The sequence below is a fragment of the Sparus aurata genome, chromosome 5 (genome assembly GCF_900880675.1).
Source record: "Sparus aurata chromosome 5, fSpaAur1.1, whole genome shotgun sequence".
Taxonomy (NCBI): Eukaryota; Metazoa; Chordata; class Actinopteri; order Spariformes; family Sparidae; genus Sparus; species Sparus aurata.
Genome location: NC_044191.1, coordinates 25,563,365 through 25,582,724, shown reverse-complemented (window position 1 = coordinate 25,582,724; position 19,360 = coordinate 25,563,365). Strand labels below are relative to the sequence as shown.

Sequence of the window (19,360 nt, the reverse complement as noted above, 5' to 3'; positions counted from 1 at the left end):
ATTATTTTGAATGCGCTGTCTTGGTTATCTGACGTCCTCTATTACCGTGGTTACAAGCCTGCTTGTGCATGGCAGGCTCCTTTGTGGGGAGGGGCTTTGAAGGCAGGGCTGCAGCACAGCAGAGAGGAAGAAGGAGGGACCTGGGAACTATGGTAATTCAAATTTTCTGACTTAGTCTACATTTTTCTCAAAATCCAGACTGCAGCTTCAAAGTGTGGGAAATAGGACATGTATGTTCCTTACATGCTGCCTCTGGATATGTTTACTCAAAGATAAAATCCACTACAAGCTTAGTTTAGTAAATATACAATAGATATTTTATAATCAGAAATTGAGCAATTTATTATATTAACTTACCTCAGGACTCAGAACAAACAGAGAAAAAAATTGTGTCTGTTTATATTGGTTTGCATCAGCGTTTCCCCCAGTATTACTGTGGGGGGGGGGGGGCGTAGCGTCATCATACTGTAATATTTATACTTAGGTCATAGGCTACATAGGGAATTCCTTTTTTTTCTCTGGTTATAATGCTCTCACACAGCCATCATGAACTCTTAAATTGTAAAGAAATGCTATTTTTATTATTTGTTTCAAGAGAGGAGTTATCTAAGTCAGAGTCCTGCACGGGTGAAAAATAATGTACTGTGTCGGACACAGATGCAGGACATGCGGACGCCTGGAGAGGTGGGTCGGGTTTTACGATTGCCATTTTCAAGGCGTCACTTATCATCAGTCATTATTAGCGACACAAATGATAAGCATTTATATTTTATATGAGCTCATTCATGCATGCTTGCGCCCTCCCAGAACTCATTCCCTCTACGCTGTCCTACTTTCACTTTCGCGTCCGTCCAATTTTCCTTCGGGCATCAGTATCAGTTTATACCGGGTCGTAGGGCTGGGCGATATGGCCTAAAAATTGAATCTCCGATCTTTTCACACCAAACTTGATTTACGATTTTAATCGTTTTTTTTTTTTCTCGAGAACAAACTTTTGGAAACGGTGCCGCTTCAAACTCAAAATATATAAAAGTGCATCCTTTTGAAAAGACTGTGTCCCTTTTTTATAAAATGCTTTTGTAAACATAAATTTAACACGTCAGATTGCTTGCTACTAGAAAAACAGTTCAGTTTCCATATTGGTATTGATAAAGTGTTAACATAACTTTCATTAAATACTTTATTTTGCAAAAGGTGCCTTTATTTACAAAAACGTATTGTGTATCCCTGAAGATGTGTAAACTAAATTAAACATCTGCATGCATTGCATAATAAACATCAGATGTTGGTAGATGTACAGGACATCAGGTGTGTGCTTGCTGTCTGTTTTACACATTTTTGGCCAGGAAGACGAGCGTGTCTGCTTCCTCTGGCTTGAGACATCTTGCCCCGTTGTGGCTTCGTAACACAAACCTGGGGTCTAACATTTTCAGCATGTGGATGAACCTCTGGCTTTTCCACTGTGTATACGAGCAGCATGTCTTTAACGATATGCAACGTCACTGCATCTGTAACAGCTGTCCACCGGGACCCTTTCTTCTGATACGGGACACAATGATTAAATAATTCCGCTAATGTTGGCTGCTTTTTAGCATCTGTTTTAGTATCTGTGGGCTGCCGCGGTCTCTACATCTCGTAGTGAACAACAAGTGTCCCACTGTGATCCAGGCGTCTGTTTGAGATGCTGAAATAAATGGTTCGGTCGGCTGCCTTTAGTTACATCAGCCTTTGAACAAACTTTGCAGCGGACGGTGGTTTGTTCGAGGTCCGACGCTACAAAACCAAGCTACTGACAAGACAGTGCCTTTTTAGGAACAAACTCTTTGCTGGCTGCATGTTGTGTTTGTTTTTTCTGTGGAAAGTCACTGCCGGGGAGGGCGGAGCCTTCTATGAACTATGGGAGCCCATGAGGAGCGGCGGCGGAGCAAGTTAAATAAAAAATCGATTTTAATTTTTTTAAATCGTCCTAAACCAAAAACTCGAATTAATCGATTTTGCCGATTTATCGCCCAGCCCTACCGGGTCGGCTCGGGTGCGGAATGTAAGTTGTGTCGGAAAACTGGTTGGATGCGGACCCGTGCAGGACTCCGCTCTAAGTGACCATTTTAATCCTCTAATTATCAAGCGAAATATCCAACATGCTAGTTAACGTCAAAGACTGCGGTGGAAGACGACGATAAACTATTTCCTTTCTCTAACACTGGATTTATTTATGCCTGAATTTTGAAGGTGTGGTGGCTTTTATTTTGTCATGGCGGTGCGCCACAGTCAATTACATGTAGGGGAAACCCTGTTGCATGTATCACGTGCGTCTGTTTATTGATTAATCAAAGCAGTCAAAAGGCAGCATGACTTGTGCTGATGAATATTAATATGTTCATTGGATTTCCCCAAAAGTGACTTCACAGCAGTTTCCAGGGTTCTCCCCAGAAATTTTTAGTGTAGCGGCGCACCGTCTGTCTGGGGAGGGGGGGAGAGAGACACGGACAGGCGGTCATCAACTCTGTCAGCTGGGGGACGGCCGGACGCTCATCGCCGTCAGCTGGGAGCTCCTAGCCGTCAACCGCTAGCGGTATAGCGGCGTCTGGGGAGAACCCTGCTTAGGCGGGAGGCAAAAATGCTTGGGTGCCACGCCTAAGCCGTATAATGGCAGGGAAACCCTGGTTTCTTATAGTAACAAGCAGAGACAGCTGAGTGATAACAGATGCTGTGACAGAGGATCCCTTGGTCATATTTTCAAATTCTCCAACATGGATCAGAGCGATGGCGATGCTCAAACGATATATCGTGCAGCCCTACTGTACAGTATATCCAGTTCAATATGTAAAAGACATGTTTATGCAGGAAAATTCCCTTTGATTACCACAGCAGACTTACAGCATTTTCATACATTTCTTAAATACATTTTACATAATTTCGGGATCCATGATCTGCCTGATATTGAGGTATTCATATGATTGGGTATTTGTCGGTAATGGTGAAATTTTAGCTAATCAAAAGAGCTGGTAATATGAAGCCAAATTGCTTTCATCTACTTAACAAGCACAACATTTTGCAAACTCCAATACAGTCGGTGGCTGTTTGCACCTTAAAAGTTTGTTTTTAATCCATCAATAATCACAGAAGCAGAAAAAGGACAAGTAAAAGAATATGAAATATCAAATGATCTGTCTTTGCTTACTTCTTTTTTTGCTTTTCTTACCATTAGCTGTCTATAAACTACACCTTGGAAACTTAAACAAATAAATATAAGAAATACGAAAAATAGATATTATGATGATAGATGTTATCATTCATTTTAGCGGTATCAGCTGTGAGAAGCAGGTTATGCGTCCTAACCTGAATATATAAATTGGTTAAGCGTGCTATGATTGATTGGCCACTGGTCTTAATTGGACGATATCTGTTCTAAATATTTTTGTTAGTGATCTCTATGAAGGCTAATGAGAAGAGCCAATCAGAAAAACATAAGACCAATGGTGTCCTGCTGTGTGATTGGCAAAATTACAGACACTTAAGATTATTTTACCTTACTACTGTCAGATAAAAGTAACCAAATACAAGCAGTGACAAATGGATTTACTTGTAACTTTTCAGTATTTCTGGCAATTTAGCAAAATAATTCTAATTAAATATTTACTCAACATTTAATGGTGGTTTTATTATAATAACAACCAATCATATATTATAATAAAGTATAGAAAAATGCTTTTGATCGGTTATTGGTATCTGCTCATGTAGTTTCCAGTGATCAGTGATTGGTGATCAGCTCCAAAAATCCCTTGACCCTTAAACTCAACAGTGCCAACGATCATCGGTAATCTCCTCATTATTTGTCGATGATTGAGTGTCAAGTGGCACCAGCCTGCTGCAGTATCCACTATATTTATAACAGCATCACAACATTAGCTGTGTTTTTAAAAAGAGCATCATAGTGTAATGTTACTTACTCCTGCAGCAATGACCTAGTCAAGGCTGGGAGGTTAATTGGAAGTGAAATTCTCATATATCTCCACTTCAGTGACCAAATGTTTCATTGCTGCTTTACTTAGTTTCAGACAAATTAAAAATAATGAGCAACAGCCTATATTCTCCTTCCAAGAATATTCAACAAACCGTCCTGGTGTGTGGGTTGAGGTTAGTAAAAAATTATGAAACTGTGAAAGTGAGGTAAATTGAAAGCACAGCTGAGGCCTAATATAATGTTCCTAAGCTTTGACAGGATAGGAGATGTCATGTCATTTCACCCTCTGATGGAGAGGAGAAGAGAAAAAGCCTGTATCTGTGTCATGTTGGTAAATGAGCTGATCCACATATCAAGAGCTTGCATGTGTCGAGGTGTGCAGCAACATTTGGCTGTAAATAGATTTAAGTAAGTCAAAGTAAATGTCCATCTGCACTGGTTTGCTGAGAGAGTGCCATGTAGTGAATCAATGAGTGCGCATGTGTACGTCATAGATAGAAAGGAGTTTGTTCACTGCAATCAAATGAGCTCTGAGTCAGAGGTTTTCTCTCCCTCCCCTCACATCTCATCCCTCTCCTCTCTCATTTGTCTTTTCTCTCTGCATTGATGTCTTCCCTATTACCTCTGATTTGGCTTGTCTGGTAGTGAATACCTAATCATGCTGAAGATGCCACACTTTCATTCCTTGAAGGCTTTATTTATTATCCCTCTCCTTTCCTCTTATCTCGCGTGACACTTACTCCTTGCTGGGAGGTGGGGAGATGTGCCACGTACAGTTCATACAAGCATGAAAAAAGGACCACCCACATACAGATACACATCTGTGGTGCACATTTTGTGTAAAATTAAATATGAAGGACTTTTTATGCCCATAGGAGAAAAAATTAAAGTATCCAAAGACCCTTATTTAATTTTTGATTTTTTTTGGGATATCCTCTGCTTTGACTCAGATTGGCTTGTCTGGATTTATTCAGAGACTTCAGACTTTGACAGATTTTTTTCAGGCTTTGATTTAGTTCACTAAGATGATCCTCAGCCTCAGCCTCCTAAAATGTCTTTTGTTTCTTTTAAGACCGCACTGATAGTCTAGACACCATCGTCCTCTTCAGACAAGCCTTGCTGCTGCTTCAGAATAAGGTAGGACAAACATCCCTCTTCCTGTCCCAACAGTAAACAACACAATGCAAAATGAGCCCATTATGTCTTTGCGTGTGTGTGGATGCGTTTGTGTGTGAGCCTTTTCCCTTTAATCCACACCAGTGGATGCACTAGGGGCTTTGCTGCCCCTCTGGTTGTTCTCAAGGCCTTGGTTGCGGGTCCACAGCTGTTCTATGGAAAATGTACCAAATAAGTCACTTAGTTGCTATGTTACAAGAGACCACGGCAGCAGTACACCATCATCACTATTACAAGAAGTGTTTTTCAGAGAAAAAAAATCCTTTGAATTTTTATTATGGCCTGCAGAGAGATTTGATGTGAAAATCAAAAGGTAGTTTAGATAGATGGTAGTTGAGATATTTGTTTAAAGAGTAGTCATTACTGTACATAAATGATATAGGAAGTTGCTCGGAAACGCTACTTTATGACATTGATCATACACATACTACCCTGAAAGGAAAATGGTTATGAACTTTGTAGTACATTCAGAATATCTGCCTTTCTCTCATTGTTATCATTGTCTCTATGCTGCTGGTCTAGATACGATACTATAAACCTCACAGAAAAAAATGAATACACCCTACTTTTCAGATTTTTTGAAAAAAGACCCACTGGGATGAAGCCTATTTGATTTGCATGTGGTCCTTTGAAGTTCTGTGCCTTGTGAGTGTCTTGTGTCAAGAGAACTGAGGCAGTAATTCATGATATCTGGTGGGCAATGATTGCATCTGTCTTCCTCTACATGAGTGGTCTTGAGGGAATCCAGCGGTTTGTCCATGCATGTGGATGCATATTTGTGACTGCTGTAGCTACAATAGTTTCCAAAGTACAGTTTGTAGTATTAATCGTAGCATTACAATTCTAATGTCTTACTTTGTAATTTCTAATTTTTATCTCTTTCTTTTTTGCCCTGTAAATTCACTGTAATAGATACTTGATTGGGTTTAAGGGTTTAGGGTTTACTGTGTTAAGGTCTGTTATTCAGGCACTGCTCCCATCAAGAGCTTGTTCATTCTTGAACAAAGCCAATCAGTAGGGTGAAACTTAGATCAGAGATCTTGTCATGCTGACAGATTTAAGGTACAGTCAGCAGTTTATTATCCAAGTCAGGTTGTCCAACCATAGCCAACATTGTTGAGTGTTGATTGTTGAGAAATTCTCTCTTCTGAGTAGGGATGTATACCGAGGACCGGTACTTTTTGGTACCGGCTCCCAATTGGATCGGTACCGTTAAGATCCTGGACAAACGGTACTGTTATCTTTACTTTTTTTTTTTTTTTTTTAATCAGCTTTTGAAGGTCCACCCAACTGTAATGACTACAAACTTAACAACAAACTCCTTGACGCGCCGCCCTCCTTTAGCTTCATACTATGTGCGCGCTCCAAGTGTTTGGTGATGATGCTTACCCCGAATTTCCACTGGATACTGTCCGCTGCACTACAGCTCCGATCCGGTTTTGCTCCGCTGTCCGATAACCCCCACGGGTTTCGCTTTGAGTCTGCCACGACGCAGTATGGTAGACAACTGGCGTTGTGAGGCCGAGGAGTTTCCGCAATAAACACATAATCACTCGCGACCGCAGTTAAAGGTCTGTGTTATAACAACAACAACAGGAAGTGTTCCCGACCGAAGGATTAGCAGAAGAGCTTGTGTTTGTCTCTTTTTTGAGATTTGTGTGCTGGTGTCAACATGGAGTGTTTTATTTTGAAAAGTAACCGGATGTTATGTGGTTATTTCTGTGCTTGACTTCCTGTCAGCTCAGTGCTAAATTCAGCTGAATTGCTGCGTCGTACACCGGCATCCGCCAGATTTTTATATCTGGTCCTGGTCCTGGTTATCTGTTCAGGAGTATTTGTAATTGCATAGCTTCTGTTCTGTTGAAGTTTTATTATTACCTTGTCGTAATAAAAAGAAAGTTGAATCTTTTTAACATCTTGTAAAGTCTTTATTTTTTTTTGCATAAAATTGCATGTTGTAGTATCAATAAGAGTATCAATAAGTATCAGTACCGATCCTAACGAAATCCATCCCTACTTCTGAGTCCAACTTCTGCTACGGTAGCCTTTGTTATGCAATTACTGCTGCATATAGAGTGCCTACTGTTGGTTTTTCTGAAAAGCAAAACAAAGAATGGTTTCTTTGGGTAAATGTTATCCACTAGACAATAAAAATTTAAATAACTAATTTGGGGGCTGTAATTAAGAAGGCTTTTACACAGTACACTCTCCAATGATGTTATCAGGAGGCTTTCAAGTTTTGTTGTGTGGGCCTCAAGCCACGAGCCTGCCTATTTCTGCTTGATAGGCTTGATTGATCAGTCACAGTGTTGGGAATCTTTATTGATTATTGATTATTAATTAATATGTTATTATTAATTAATTACATTTATTATAGTTGATTAATGAAACCTAGGTAACTATGAGTCATTAATGAACACGGGGCACCACCCTGAAATCAGGGATCAATAATCAAATGATTTACCTTTGAGTGTCATAGCCTGAAAATTAGTCAACTTGTCAATATTATGAAATTATCAATAATTAGACAAGAGGGAAGGCGTGAATCCAAGCACTGGCCATCTCAACCAGCAGTTATTACAATATGGGATTGTGCAAAATAATCCCAGATGCTGCTCAGTTAAAGTCAACAGTGTTTATTAAAGCTTTCTCCACAGAACAAACCACTTACTTTAACAAACAACAATTTCCTTCACAAAGCTAGCAACATCGAAACATAAGCAAGCCAAACAGGTACCTGGGTGGAGGCATGTGTGTGTGTGGCAGGGAGTCCCCAATAAAGACTACAAAGATGGACAAACGTGGCTTGGAAAGTCACGTTCGCCGGACTACAAATTGGTGGGCATGACTTGGGAAGTCTCGTTGGAGAGACTACAGGGAAACACCGGATGTGAGTCAGTGCCACGTGAATTCCGAGATGATGAATTCAGATTCACTGATTCATATACCTGGAATTCAAAAATGGCGGCTGTGACTATATCGACCAAAGGTGATCACTACACGTGCGCGCGAGGTTTGAACAAAGGCAGCGGTTGCGCCGTCTTTGATCTCGTGTGCGGTTTGGTCACACGAGGGGTGAATTTACAGGGATGATAGCCACAGTCCCAAAAAGGTAGCCGTGCTACCGGGGAAGTCCGTCTTTACAGTCAATAAAGGGAATATGCTGGACACACGTGTATCTCGGGTGTGTGTGTGTGTGTGTGTGTGTGTGTGTGTGTGTGTGTGTGTGTGTGTGTGTGTTAGTAAAAGAGGGAAGAAGCTAAGCGGGGCTTAGCGGACAACAAAGAAACAAACACAACAACCATGTGGTGCACAGTTGTCATCTCTCCCTCGAACAGTGGCCGGCAAGCGAATCGAGGTTGGTTTGGCTTCAGCTGGATCGAGCCGGAATACGACGTATTGTGGTCACACACGGCGGCAAGACTGTACAGGCTGGATTAGCCTGAATGAGCTCCTAGCGAGCGTAGCAAACACAGTTAACACACAGTATAGGTAACCATAAATCGGACTCTGCGGTCCTTTCACAACAAAATAAAAGCACAACAAAGAAAAACACGCTATATACTATCTGTTTCTGCCCAAACAAAAGCCTCTTACTTGGATGCCGTTTGTTGCGGTAACGTGGGGTCCGTCTGAACTGAAGCTCCAACTCGTTCGGGAGCGCAGGCGCGGAATCAGCTTTAGCGTCCTAACAGCTGATGGCAGGCTGTCCACAGCGATATGTCGACTTGATGGAAGGGACTATTTCGTTCCTTCTGAAGATTCTTTTCTTCCTTCTGCAGGCAGTGAGGAAACGGCTGGGCTGTACAGCGTTCCTCTCGGGATCCAAAACAATTATGACGAACGTCCGAACAAAAATGAAAGTGAAACAAAAACAGTCTCTGTCTCGTCCAACTAGGAGGGAACTGAAATTAGCTCAAGCAAAAATGAAAAACGTTTCTCAAAGTTGTACCCTTATGGCAGCAGTTGTGTGAAACCGAAGTCTCTTCACAACAGACGCTGCCTGAGTAGAAAGAGCAGGAGGGCTGCGTGACCTTTTAACGTGGGAGTGACGTCATTGTGATCCTGGCGGAGCTTCCGGGCTCACAGCCAATAGGGACCGGGTGACGTCTTGGGGGCAGGTCAATCTGGTCACGTTTTTCACACCTGGTCGGCCTTTTTCCCTGTTCTTTGTTTGGTAGTTCCTCTTGTGAGGCCCTAGTAGTTAGGCTTCTAGCTTCAACTACAGGCCTCTCTTGGTCTCTTTGTTTGAGACATGTGCATGAGGCCCAACAACAGTATTCTCCAAAATGCAAGGTGGCATATAAACAAAATATTCTGTATAGAAGCAAGATATCAAGAAGGGTTGACAATTGATTGCCATACACTAAACATGTCTTCACACTCTTCTATACAGCTCTTCAAAACTGAGGAGGAATTGTAAAGAATTATACCAGAACCTTCCATTAGATTTTTGGTTTTCATTAAAATTATTGTGATTGCCAAGCTCCAATTTGCTTTGTGTGGACATTGTACCATAAGCCGCTTCAGCTTAAAAATGAAGCGAGCATGATGATGACGACACCAGGGTTCCTCTAACTCATGCTGTAGTGCAGTGTGTTTGGGATCAGAGCTGCCATGCAGCAGGAGACAGCCTCTGATTGGTTGACAGTTTCAGCCAGAGGCAAAAGTAACTTGGAAAAAAAAAAAAAGATAAATAATCACAGAAGACACTCAGCATCAGATTTATCTTTATGGATTTATAAAGCTTCCAAAAGACACTGTAAAAAAAAAGAGAGAGAGAGAAGCTCCTCAATCAGAACAAAAATAACAAAAATATAAGCTAAACAACAAATTGTAAACTTACCATGGGGAGTGTGGTACAACCAAGGGCTGTAGTTATGGTTATTAAGCCATTCGGGATCCCAGCCAGATGTTCTGTGTTTAGCTGTATTTTTTTTTGCTGGGTCAACGTTACCAGTCGGTCCGGGCCACCTGTCGGACAAGGGTCGGCAGTCGGCCCGGGCTCGCGGTCACCCGCCGGACCGGTGTCAGTGGCAGTAACAGTCCTCGAGCAGCCCCCCTCACCACTGCAATCTGCCCCCCATTTCTTCCGTCTCACCTGCACCTGTCATTTTTTCTGGAGTTGCCTCTGTTACTCTCCCTTCATCTATTTTCCTTGGCTCCGGAGTCTGGCAGAAGAATTTTTTTATATTAAGTTGTCTGTCACCAGCGATATTTTTTCTTTTCTTCGGCAGCGCTATAGTTGGTTAGCTAACAAACCTTAAACATCCCAGAATATATGCCCGCGCTCTCAGCAGCGGTACTCGCATCGTTACTAGGCAACGAAGCAGGTTGACTCGCATTGCGCTGCACAGAGGCACTCCTAATGTAAATGATTATTGATTTATGAATGAATTGATAGGTGGCTTATTTTTTGGCCTGGCGGCAGGTCTCCTTGGCCTGGCAGCCCGCCAGGCCTGTAGAATGGTAGGGGAAACACTGCGGCCCTGATACTACCTCCAGAGGCGTATCTGGGCTGGAGCGAAATTTCACCCCTCGCCGCATCCAAGAGATTCACACTGAGACGGAGGCAGGGAATCGGCCTACTAAAGCTGCACCTAAAAGCCAGTGTGAAAGGGGCTAGACTTGTGCACCCAGGTCAGCTGAAAAAGCTCCACTTCAGTGATACTGTATGCAGGTTATTTTTCATTTGACATCGCATTTATTTTTCACCTACCCCATCACAGACTTCACTTGCCCTGAGCAAGTAAGCAAGTTAATGTTGAACCCTGTGGATGTTATGTTAAGTTGCATTTGTTCAGTAGATTGAGTTGAGTACGTTGATTCACGTGTATTGTTATTTGAAAGTTATTTGGCATGGGTTCATTTCAAAATTAATTTAATTTAAAACCAATACATGGCTGGATAAGAAATAGGATTAAAATCATTCCCCCTTAATAATCTTTTTTATTTTTGTTGAATAAGAATCCTTTATGTTTCTATTGAAACTAAACATTTATCATCATTGTGCCATGTTTTGATGAACCTTACAGTGAAGGTGCAAATCATTAGATAAAAGTCAGGAATAGTCATCATTTCAAATATGAATAGCTATTTTCAATCTGTGGACTAAAATGCGCAAGAAGCCCAATACTCCTCTATGATATTTCACTGCATGTTAACATACAATAATTAAAATCAGTGTATATGATGGAATAGTAGCCTTAGACTTTACCAGGGGCCACTGAATTAGTGCTTTTATTGCCAAAATGTTTCTCCTTGGGGGAAAATTCCTGGCATCCATATCCTTGTGGAAAGCCATGAATAAAGCTTGGCTGATGAATCTGAAAGCCAATGTTATGCTTTGTTAGATTTTCCCAGATATATCGGTATTGGCACATAAGTTGGCGGTGATACCAAACTTTCGTGAACTCATGACTTTCGCCAGCCATCCGCACAAATGTCAGGCTTCTATGCTTTTACTTCCAATAGCTGATGTCGTTTTAATGGAGACACGCGGTGTGCATGGAGAGGAGGGGCTGTGTGCGTGAGACTTGTGAGTGACAGTGAGACAGAGGGAGAGTTGGGAAAGGAAATGCAGCTGAACAAAAATGCTGTGTTTTTAGTGGCATTAAAAAAATTAATGAAATGAAACACAATATGTGGCGGCCGATGTTGATTTGGTGGCGTACTGCCTCAAATTAGTCAATGTGGGGGAAACACTGTAAGTTCATATGGGCTATACGATATTCCAAATTTTCCTCCAAATACATGCAAAACATGACATTAAATACTATTACGGATATCTATCCAATAATTTAAGGCCTGTAACCAAGAGTGTTGGCCTTTAGATTTACTCAGACGTCTGTTTTAACAAGCTCTTTAAATGAGTTGTTCAATCTGGGTCTTCAGTAATCTTATTTTAGTTGCTGGGTCATTGCTAACTCAAAGAGGTGATTGTACCGCCGTCTCTGTTTTGTGCACCACAGTCAACTGACACACTACCCCCACCCTCTCTCTCCTCTTCTTCCTGAGGTGTCAATGTCTGCAGAACCACAGGAACAGGCTTGAGGGAGACTGGCTGAATTATTTTCCTCTCTTTTCACTTTTGCCCTCTTTTTAAATCTCCTGAAGCATATGCTCTCACACAAAGCTGGTATTCTCTCGCTTCTGCTCATCGTGTCACACTTTTGCTTGCCAGGAGACAGTGGGTGGGCATCTGTGGTCTTGTGGGTGCAAATGTATAAGTATCTCTTTATCTTGACACCCTGAACCACCGTTTTGCCATGTGCTATGATCCACCCCCCTATCTTGAAAAACTTGTAAACAACTATTCATAAAAACTGTACTAAAGGGACACTAATTCTGCTGCATTAGCACAGATCTTTTTGTATCAAGCCAAGCTTTCAAGCAGCACCAACAAATGACTTTGTTATAGCAAAGAAGGAAAGTCTGTGATACATCATGTGATGAAAAGAGCATTGCACATTATTATGATGGCTCAGTGTAAAATGTTTTTAACAAAAATAACATATATATTTGTATAAATTAAATTGGGTAGAGCTGCCCCATAAAAGTCAGTAATTCAGATCATCAGTTAAGGAGCCATTGATTTAAATCTAATTCGTATGTTGAGTTGTCTGGCTTTCTTTTCTCCCTCCATTCACAAGAGTACCACAGAATGATGACATAGCAGGCTGGTAACAATCCATTTTTGTCTTAAATGACCTACAATATTAAGATGCTTATTTCTCTGACTGGGCAAATCGAATGTTTTTTAAATTACAGATGATGACCAGAGGCACACAAAAAAGGTTCTCACAAGTAATACATGACACCCAAAACAGTTGGCCACAGGGAGCACACGAACCCAACAACGTACAAGTATATTTTTGGCATGTCACCGTATAACTCATGGAGTCACTCACCAATGTGGCCAAATCATGTTTCACTTTCCCGCGCTCTACTTTTCACTTGCTGTGCAAAACTGAGCTGTTGTAAAGAAGAGCAGAGCTTAAACCACCCGCAGGCAGTACTGGACAAAGCATAGAGCTGTACAGAAAAGAAAGCACTTTGGTCTGCTTTATTTTAGCTAATACTATCCCTTAAAGTAGGCCCAGATTAGCCTTGAGCCCCTTCACCATTTAAGTGTAGCGTATGGATTTAAAAAAATAAATACACTTTTTGTTGTTAATGTGATGGTCAGGTACCAGTCATGATGACATTATTCATTTATTGTTACTACTTTTTTTTATTTATAAAAAAAAGTTTAATATCAGTGCTTGGACTAGAAAATCTTGATTCTCATCCATAATGTTAGCATAGCATGCTTTTTAAAATAATCAAACGCATAAATGTATGTAGACCTAAGGTACTTGGCTCTCATGAGCAGTCTCAAAGTGCATTTTAGACTAGCAATAGCAGTATTGCGTCAAGGACTTGCTGACGTAAATTCACTTCAACAGTGGTGGCCTCTGTGTACCTAAGTCCTTTGTGGTGCTTTGTTTTTACATTGTCATTGCCACTTCATGTTGTAGTGCCTGCTGTACCATCACACCTGCGTGATGTGGATAGGCTTGTTGAGTGTTTATTTGTTTCAATATCCCTGCAGGAGTCTGCTTTTTAATCGTGCATGAGCGGCTTCATGCCTCTACCAAATTAAAGCTCTCGTGGTGTTTTTGTAATGTCTCTTATTCTACCTCGCTGTTTGCATTTTCAATTTCTCTGTCCTCTTCTAACACCACTCTTTTCCATTTATCAATTTGTTGCCTTTCCTCTCTCTCTCTCTCTCTCTCTCTCTCTCTCTCTCTCTCTCTCTCTCTCTCTCCCCCCCCCCCCTCTCTCTTTCCAGTTTCAGTGGAAGTCATCTCAACCTCTCCCCTTCTATCACTATGTTGCCCACTTTGGAGCTGGAGTGCATTTTCTTGGTGTTTACACATATCACTGATAAATTGTTTGGCTTGATCTCGGAGAGCAAGCTTGCTATTAGAATGGTTTATCTGATTTGGTGTTGGGGGAAGCAAATGTTTCATTATTTTTATGTAATTAAAAAGAATTCCCAGGGGCTGGCCTTTCATTTATACAGTGCTCCCAAAACACTAGGGCTGTTGGGCTGTAATTTGCCATCTTCTTTTTCTTGTTTGGATTAAACATGCACCTCTTGCACTTTCAGATTAAAGTAACCTTCATGATTTCACCCTTCTCTTCTTTTTTGTCGCAGTAGGAGTCATATTTGATTCAGATTTTTTTATTGTTGATTTCACTTGTGGTGTTACGTCACGTGGGTTGGAACAATTGGGATTGTTTTGCCTATTTCACCTGTTACATGCATGCTCGTGAGATAGAGAGAGATGGGGTGAGTTGGGAGTCACATTTTCTGTTGACAGTACGCCTAATTTGCAAATACCAGATTCTGTTTTCTTTGATATTATTAATAAACCTGTCAAACGAAGCAAGTGGATGTTGTGATTAATCGGTGCGTCAGACACAGTGTGGATTCTCCCTGTCTCAGCCTTTCAGCTGCAATTAGCTGCTACAGTCACATTTAAGTGTCTTCATTGTCATTATAGAGTACACAAGTTTGATTTTACTTACCAAATCAGCTAATTCTATCAGGCTCTGGATAAGTGTAGAGGTGCACTGATATATTTTTCATAAATCCGTCCACCGAAGGTTGACTGATTAAAACTTAAAATTATATAATGTAGGGTTTCTGCAGGTGTTTTGCAAGCGCAGTGGCCTGCTGCCCCTGAGCATCAGCAAACCTGCTGCCTGAGCATCAGCAAACTTGGGAAAATCTTTTTTTTATAATGTTGGTTTATGATGTGCGGATGATGGAATGAAAAAGGTGCATTATGGCTGAGACGCTAGAGTTATCTTGTCATTTTTCTTTAAATAGGAAAACTATTGCAAGCACGGTTTGAATTAATGACTTGATGTTGCACTAAATGTTATGGCAAACTCCAGCAGTAGGTAATGAGACCAGCTGACTGAAAACTCTGTAGAACTTAAACCAATTCTGAGGTGATGAAAATAACTCAGGGCTCAGTCTATTTCATCTCAAAAACTAGCACCTGTGCAGTGCAGTACGGAGGCTACGCATCACTTCTGGAGACATGATGATAATAAAAACACAGCAGAGCAACCAGCTTTCCCCTTCATTTTGTTTTTTGCATACAGCACAGGCAGGAGAATGTTACATTTGCTTTCAAAATAAGTAATAAAATAATGCGTAACTCAGTTAACTTTTTGAAATAAAAACATATTGAACCATTCATCTCATCCCTCAGTAATTATCTAACTCTGTTTCAGTTGATTAAGGACACCAGTTAATGGTTTCACACACAGTAGACTGGAAGAGAGGAGTGAAAATAGTGAATATAGAAAATGGGTTCAGAATGGATATTCTGAATGGATATGGCATATGAGTATTTTGATACTATTAAATCTGGAGATGTTCATATCATCCTAAGCCTTTTTTCAGCTATTTCTAAACTACAGTGGAGCAGCTCAGTAGGAAATGTAAATATGATGTTTGGAAAGCTATCCATTGACTATTTGTTGGTTAAACCTGCACCAAGCACCCATCAAAAAACTAAACTTGGCCACTGCCCTGCAGCAGGCCCCTGCACTGGCCCCCATCAAAAGATACTTGACATTTAGCCTCACAACTTTTCTTAGTCTGCAGCCCAGATGATAGTTTAAAAAAGGAGTTTAAAAAGTTTGCTTTCTTTGCTCATTTATCGCTGGATGATAGAGCAGAATTCAACTAGATTGTAGTCAAAGCTATTCTGATTAATTATTCAGAAACATAAGAAAAACAATTTAACTTTTGAAAAATAAGCACATGGTCTGGTTCTTTTGTTTACATTCTTTCACCGACATCTTCCTCCAAAGCATGTTATCCTTTCGGGGACATTTTTCCTGAATTCCCATGGTATTAATCAGCTAGTCTCTAAACTCTCAACATTTTTGTTTTTGTGTGTGCAGGCTTCAGTGGATACCTGCGTAGGTGCACTAATGGCATTGTGCTAAGTGTCATGTCCAACCCCAGAGACTGTTTTTTATCTTTGTTGGGTTTGACGGTTGCTTTTTTCAGCCTTGTGTCTGCTTTCCTCTAATCACGCTTCTGTAGGGTGAAAGGTTAGTTTCCCAGCGTAAAGAAGCTGACCTAAAAAAATGTAGCGGCTTAGCAAACATTCTTTCCCCTAGAAACTACAGAAATTCTTTGAGCATCGAGTAATTAATCACATCTATATGAAACATTATGTAAACTGTAAACAAATCAGTGTCACTGGAAACTGCTTGAAATTGAATCTTTCCATGCAGAAAAGTACTACACCCAAGTGAGGTGTATATTTTTTCACCAAAAATTCAGATCTGATTGTAAAATAACCAGAAGTATTTGAGATTGCAATCCCAATTTATTTAATTTTGAAGGCAGTGTGATGTGATAATGAGATCATCATCATCTTGATTGGAAAAAGCTGGGAAGAAGAAGCCAAGTCTCCCAAGTCAGCAACACTAAAGGAAATTTTTTTTTTGTTTCTTATTATTAGTTCATAATGTCAGAAATTGAAATTGCAAAATAATATGTATATTGAGAAAAAGTCATATACATATTTTGTCCTGTCACAGAGATTATTTATGCAACAAACCAAGCCAGTACTGGCTCTGTCGTGCAAATTTCCTGATCCCAGTGACAAAAGGGTCAAAAGGTATCACACAAAGATCAAGAAAAAACCCTGTACAGGAGACAGTACAGATATTTACCAATAAAACCAAGGAATACAATAGAACAAGTATTGGAGCATTGGACTTTGTTAAACATCTAACAGCTTTGATTTTTTGTTATACACATGCAATTATTACATTAACACTTGAATGCAAAAAAAGTTTCAAGGTAATTAAAAGGATCCTTGGGTTTTTAAAAAGAATGTTTTTAAATGTGTGTTTTAAAAGTTGTTTGCTACAAAGTGAAAACTTGTGGAGATATGATTTTTTGGAAATAAAAGTTTTTACTTTTGGGTAAAAAAAATATGGTTTTATTTTATTTTTTTCCTGTAATTTGATTCCTGTAAACATTCTGACATCTAAATAAACACATGTTGCCAAGTATCATTAAGATTTCCATTATGTTCAGGATACGTTTCATCCCAATCCAGTCAAAAAACAGTAATTGGTGAGGCTTTGAAACCAAAATGTTGACACTTTTTTGGGGGAATAGGGTCGTAGATGTTTATTTTCAAGAAAATACATAATATTAAAGGAGTCATCACCTGGTTTTTTACATATCCAGTCCCTCTTGGATCGCTTTGGATCAATTCTTAAAACTTGTTAGAAATTTTTTTTTTTTTTTAATTCAAACATAGAGCTTGTTCTGACACTTTTTCATACCGCAACTTTCTCACGCGAGATTATGCGCGAGGTTTTGACCGGTCCGGATGTGCATTGTATTAATATGTAATGAGGCGCGCGTTGATTAGCCGCAGGAAGGACAGAGCCGGAATGGGGGGCGAGCCTGCATGCACACAGACTCCAAAACATAAACAGCCCCGTCATGGCGCACACACTAAATGACGAACCTTACGGAATTCAGGCATTTATGTACGAGCCAGAGTCGGAAACCGTACGGGAGAGTGAAGAGGCAGAGACGGTGGAAGAGACACGTTTACAGCAGGATGTCTCTGAATGGTAAATTCTTTTTTTTTCCGTCTTACTTTTCACACTCGTGTTTTACATGTAAGACCTGAGTTTTAATGCTGGCGGTGACGATGTATGGCGTGAAAATGACAGAGAAATAAGCAGATTCGGCGTGCTCACTCTGGCTGAGGACGGCTGTGAGCCGATGCATATGCAATTAGCCTCCTGTGGTAACGTCAACACAGGAGCAGAGTCAAAATCTCGTGCTTTAGGAATGCGCACTATTGTGCGCTATTCCTGTTCGGAAAAAGAGCCAAAGCGAAAAAAATAAGCCACTTTCAGACTCCAGCTTTTCAGGCAAGTTTCAACAGAGGTCCAACACCAATATGCATGATTTAACGAGAGAAATTGCGATTTCCGGGTGATGACTCCTTTAATTGGGATGGCCTGGGTGAGTTGTAAATGACCCTCTGTTGTTACCAGACAGTTATGTAAATTAAAAACGTAGTAGTATTTTTATGTAGGAGTTTATTATAATAAATGCATAGCTGGAATCGACTAGCCTTGCCTCTGTGAATTTGTCTCTGGGTCAGTTTGTAACATTACTGGGGAGGAACTTCATTACACCCTTGACAAAACATTGCATAGAAGGGAGCCTCCAAACAGTGAAGCTCAAACAGTATTTGTTGTAACTGTAAACCATAACAGTAGCATTTTCTTCTGACTAGTTTGGCTTTTTACTGAGACCCAGTCAGAGGAACCACAAATTTGAAACTTAAAAAAAACTTAAACCTCTAACTTGACTTAGAGGAGCGTTTTATTCATTATCTGATCTGCTTAGTGACTAAAAGAATGAGATTGTGGATACAAGTAGAGACTGGCCAATGCTCGATTTGTAGGGCCGATATTATTACTATACCACTAAAGCACCTTTCTCAACATTTATAATCTCAAAATAGTTTTTATATCAAAACATATTGGGCAACATACGTGCCATTACCGATGTACCTGCGATCAGCCAATATTGGTCAATAACATGATAATGATGATAATAAGATGTCCCTGCTCACATTTATGGGCATGGTAACAAGTGCAGATATCCAGTAAGATCTTGCAGCAGAATCACAGTTTCCTTGCATTGAAAGCAGCCAGTAAAGGTAGCTTGGGTATTGGATCAGGATGCTTCCTGGACTGCTCTTTGTGGAGTTATTGTGTGCAGGTCCAACTGGAAGCAAACTCAGACACGCTGGAAAGATTACATATCATTTCTGGCCTGTGAACACCATCCCTGAGGAATAGCTGGAGGAGGTGGCTGGGCAGAGGGACATGCTGCCACCATGACCAGGGCCCAGATAAGCAGGGGTGGATGGATGGATGCATGGATGCATACATGGAAGGATGGATGGAGCAGCCTTTCTGTACCAAAGCCAGTGCTGGCAGGTTCAGAATGCTGTTCATTGTCTTCCTTTGATTATGAGGCACAGCAGAAAAAAAATGAATAGACAAGGCCAAGAAATGGTTTTGGCTTATCTTGGTGCATTTGTTTACTCTAGTTATGCTTTATAGCTTTTATTTGCAGTAGTTTTGCTAAATATT

General features: G+C 40.5%; 1 protein-coding gene across 7 annotated transcripts in view; it reads left to right on the top strand.

Annotated features, from left to right (window-relative positions):
- gpat2 (glycerol-3-phosphate acyltransferase 2, mitochondrial) overlaps positions 1-19,360 on the top strand; it is a 160,806-nt gene that overhangs the window by 7,704 nt on the left and 133,742 nt on the right. For 6 of the 7 annotated variants that reach the window (XM_030417340.1, XM_030417339.1, XM_030417338.1 and 3 more), the window contains exon 2: positions 5,037-5,101. The exons of the other annotated variant lie outside the window; for it this stretch is intronic. The gene's annotated coding sequence lies outside the window, so the exon portion shown is untranslated. The remainder of the gene's footprint in view (positions 1-5,036; positions 5,102-19,360) is intronic. 7 annotated transcript variants of the gene reach the window in all.